The following is a 4,535-nucleotide window of genomic DNA, read 5'->3' on the forward strand; positions in this document are numbered from 1 at the left end:
CATTACAAACTTTGAACATTAGTTATATTGAATTACTACTCATATACTTGTATTAAACACTGTTATTTAGATACATTTGCTATCTTCTATGATTCTACACTAACTGATTAAGAGAGAGAGAGATTGTACTTACAGTGGATTTGGTTTGTTGGAGGTCTTAGCCACATTCGGTACCTTCATTCTTCAGAACTTAGGAACTCCTGAGAGAACTTTCTGATCCCTGTAGGAACTTACTGATTTTTCGGTCTCTGACATGAGTTTTTTAATTAACTTTTCTTAGTATTATTTCGACCCACTAAATAGAACACAGCATCACCCAAAAGTAGTCCTGTGCTCCTATTGGATACTTTAGGGAATTCCAGGGCTAAACCAGAACATAACCAAAACTCTCAAGTAATTGGTTATAGATAAGTGGTGTTAGCCAGCTGCCTATTCCCTTCTACTGATACACCCATGCGCTGTAACTGATATTACCTCTAATGTGCCAATATGATTCACCAAACCAAAGTTTTCTGTAGCTTTCCTAGTTCTAAGGGGTTGAGGTCAGTAATCCATCAACTTATCATAAGTACTAGTGCATTCATCTTGTTTCCAGTCAACATTTCTTATGTAACTATGCTTCTGACCTTGGTTACTAGTTCTCAAGCTCGTCACACAAGCTTATTTCGGAATACACATGTCTTGTTGCTTGTTTCTAGGCGATGCTTCTTACATAACTAGGCTCCTGACCTTGTTTACTGGTTCTCAAGCTCATTTCACAAGCTTATTTCGTAACACAGGCATCTTCTTGTCGCCTCTTTTTTATATATATCCTTGGCTACTTACTTATACTAAAAACTATTAAGTTCTATTCTATGTATTTTCGACTAATAAAACCCTGAAGCAATTGTAAAATTTCCTTAAACATTTTCAAGTTGCTTCATTCCTCCTTCCTTAGAAAAATTTTGTTACTTGTAACAAAATTTATCATCCAACTCACTATCTCCATCTCTCTTCATCAGCCAATGCTTACAATATATACATGTATATATATATATATACGATTATACATAAAGGATTATATATATAAAACACATAAAACTTTATCCTATTAAGCATAACTAGCAATTTCTAAACACTGCATATAACAATGTATATGGTAACATTATGTTATTACAACAAAATACAAGTTTCTATTCACTCTAGAAATAGTTTCTAAAGTTCTGGAACACATCCCAATTACTGGTGGCTATCCATCCATACAAAGCACTCACTTTCCAATATGTGTAATGTTTGTGGAGGTAACGGTGATAATCACACGTTATCTGTTCACTGCAGTCCAGATGTCTATATGGTAGGCACCCATACTCTTCTACATCTTGGCATGGAATACCTAGTTGTCTCTGTAACAGCTGTGCCTTTTCTCTGTCCTTGGTGTATATCTTTACATAGTCCTGTTTTATCCCCTAGCGAATCTGTAAGAAGTCCAACATGGAATAGTCTCCATCAGTCCAACGGAGGCCATGGAGATACACAGTACACCACAAGATGTGTCTTTTATTGGTGTCACTTAGGCAATCCTCAGGATATGGAGGCCTGAAGCAATAGATGTCAGTCCACCCAGAACAACAATCTTTAATACCCAACTCCTTTATTGTGTATTGTCCATTAATTCTAAAACCTTCCACCTCTACGATGGTGGCTCTTTGTCCTTGTTTCCTATTATTATTATTATAAGAAAATTGTTATTACTTGTCCCACTTCAATTCACTAACACATTATCAATACTTGTCAGTCGTTGATAGAAGTTTCTGTCCTTCCGTGTGGCTTATTTCTGGATTCGTTGTACTGTCTAAATCTCTGTTTTCGTCTCGATGTTGAGGTCACTGGTCATAAACCTCATTTGTCTCTTACTTCTGGTCACTGTTTATTACTTTTTGTCTGTTCTCGAACTTTTCTATTCCTAATAATTTTGGCTATAATTTTGACTAGTATCATTATTTATAAATCAACTAACCTCGCCAATTGGTTATATCTAGATAATTTTGTAATCCTCTATATAATCAAGCTGTGCCCTAATTAGATGGGGCATACTCATTCAGTTCTACTATTTCAGTAGCTTCAGAATATTCAGACAATTCATTATTGCTTGTTTTTGTTCTTTTCTTCTTTCTAGTTCTACATAGCCCATCTAATGTCATTAACTTTACTAAAGCCAATTTATCTCTTTGATATACAATGTTATGCTTACTAGTACTACTACTAAGCATAAGGTTATCATCATTGAGTTAGATAATCTCCAATTATCCAACCCCTGTCCTCCAGCTGTAGCTCGTAATTGATCTACATGCAGTTGAAAATCCTTAAGACTTAATCCTGATTTTCTAGGAGGTAAATGTTTAGTGTCCTTAATATATCTGTCAGCTCTTTAACATCTGTATCTACTGCTATACTCTGAATTAACTGTAATTCCTTTTTAGTTAGTAGTTCTTGTAATTCTGGAATATTTATATTTAACCTAGTTCCTGTGTACTTAGTTTCACTTCTAAAGTTAGATGGTAAGGTAATACCTTGACCATGAGCTGAACAATTTGTAGCTAATTTTGGATAACCACTATTGTTTAACTTAAGTACTCTAGTATGATAATCAAACTAATGTACGTTTGGCTTTGGACATACAACTGATAAAGTAAGTTCATCTATAGTGTTAAATAACCAAGATCCTGGAGTTCTAGTTTTATAAAAATAGAATGGTTTATGAATAATTATTCTTTTCTTACATAGTTCAGATATTCTATTCTTAATTCCTGTGAATATTACATAGTTACAAGTTACAATAGGTACTGAATAAATACCTGAGTTAGGATCACAAACCCTAATAGGTCCGTCTATGTAATTTAACATATTGTTACGTCTCTGGTCGTTTGTTAATTTCCCGGTGTAAATTCTTCCCGAGGAACTTTAGCGATACAAGTCCTTTCTTAAATAAAACTAGTTTATTCTTTCTCAATACAACTTTGCAATTCACAGAATTTCCACAGTCACTTTAACTTAAACACGTGCTATAATTCACAATGATTTACACACTTTACTTACGGCTTGACTCGATTATCTGTCTCTATATCTCTATCTGCGATTATCTATGCCATCACTTCTTCTCTCTGCTTTATTGGCCTGGCTTATATATACAAAAATAGAGGGCGTCTGGCAAACACTCGAGCCTTCACGATCCTTCTAGAAACTAATCACGTGTTACCAGCATCACGTGATTTCTGCTGTTGTAACACTGCCCCTTCCTTAATATTGTTCATCCCAAAAAATAGCCACTTACATTAACCCGATAGATAATTAACAATAACTTGATTAAATGTACAGAATCTACAAACACAATTAAAATTCCACAAAGTCTCTTAATTTTACGGGATGTATCTTCTTCCATACTGGTCTCTGTCTCGTTGGCTTCTGCTTCTAGGTGGGATCCATCTGCTCCATCAGAAAATGTCCTATTATTGGTAACAGTCACATCAGTGGTAGTAACTTCATTAAGGGCTTCACTGTTTCTCTTCTCAAAACCGAGTAGAGTTTCTTCTTTGACAGTGGCTTTTTCAGGTGACACGTCTTCAGCAGAGTCATTTGTTCCATTGTTCACTTTGTTCCAACTGAAATGTCCTGGATCATGATAATGCCAAAGCCTGTTGGCATGTACCACCTTTGGCTTACCTCGCCGACCACATTTTATTCGGAAAGACACGTCTGAGAGACGATCCACTATGTCATATGGGCCTTCCCATGGACAACTTAGAAGACTTCCCTTTGGTCTTCTTGGGGTTATAGAACCACACCTTGTCTCCTGGTACAAAGCTGACTTCAGTAAATCTCTTATCATAACATAACTTCATGGAATCAGGAGACATTTTCAATTTTGAACACACTTGATGATGAATATCATCCCTCCTTTCAGATAACACTTTCATGAACTCTGACACATTTTCAGGCAACTCTTCGTAAGGTGGATATTCTGTTATCGGATCCACTGGCAACCGAAGTTCCCGACCAAACATCAGCTTTGCTGGAGTGTATCCAGTGGCTTCAGTGGAGGGAGTAAGACATCCCAGTCATCTTGGCGGCTATTATAAAACTTTGCCAATTCCTGTCCAAGTGTCCAATTGTACTTTTCTATAATCCCATCAGACTGTGGGTGAAATGGCATTGTCCTGGTCTTTCGTATACCAAACAACTTGCAGCATTCATTGAACACAGCTGATTCAAAGTTATGGCCTTGATCTGAATGCAGTTCGTATGGCATACCAAATCTAAAGAAGAAATCACTAATAGCCGAAGCTACAGTTGTAGCTTTCTGATTTGATATTGCATATGCCTCAGGCCACTTGGTGAAATAATCCATCACCACACAAATGTACCTGTTTCCAGGACGAGTTTGGGGCAAAGGACCAGCAATGTCAATGGCTGCTCTATCCATTGGTGCACCAACTTGATATAACTTCATTAGAGCACGTCCCTTATGCTTGGGTCCCCTTTAAGCACAACATGTACTG

General features: G+C 36.6%; 1 protein-coding gene across 1 annotated transcript in view; it reads left to right on the forward strand.

Moving 5' to 3' along the window:
• The window catches only part of LOC106469984 (ADP-ribosylation factor-like protein 6-interacting protein 1), a 28,464-nt gene that overhangs the window by 18,032 nt on the left and 5,897 nt on the right, over positions 1-4,535 (forward strand). The gene's annotated exons all lie outside the window — the stretch shown is intronic.

This window comes from Limulus polyphemus, unplaced genomic scaffold (genome assembly GCF_000517525.1).
Source record: "Limulus polyphemus unplaced genomic scaffold, Limulus_polyphemus-2.1.2 Scaffold3757, whole genome shotgun sequence".
Lineage (NCBI taxonomy): Eukaryota > Metazoa > Arthropoda > Merostomata > Xiphosura > Limulidae > Limulus > Limulus polyphemus.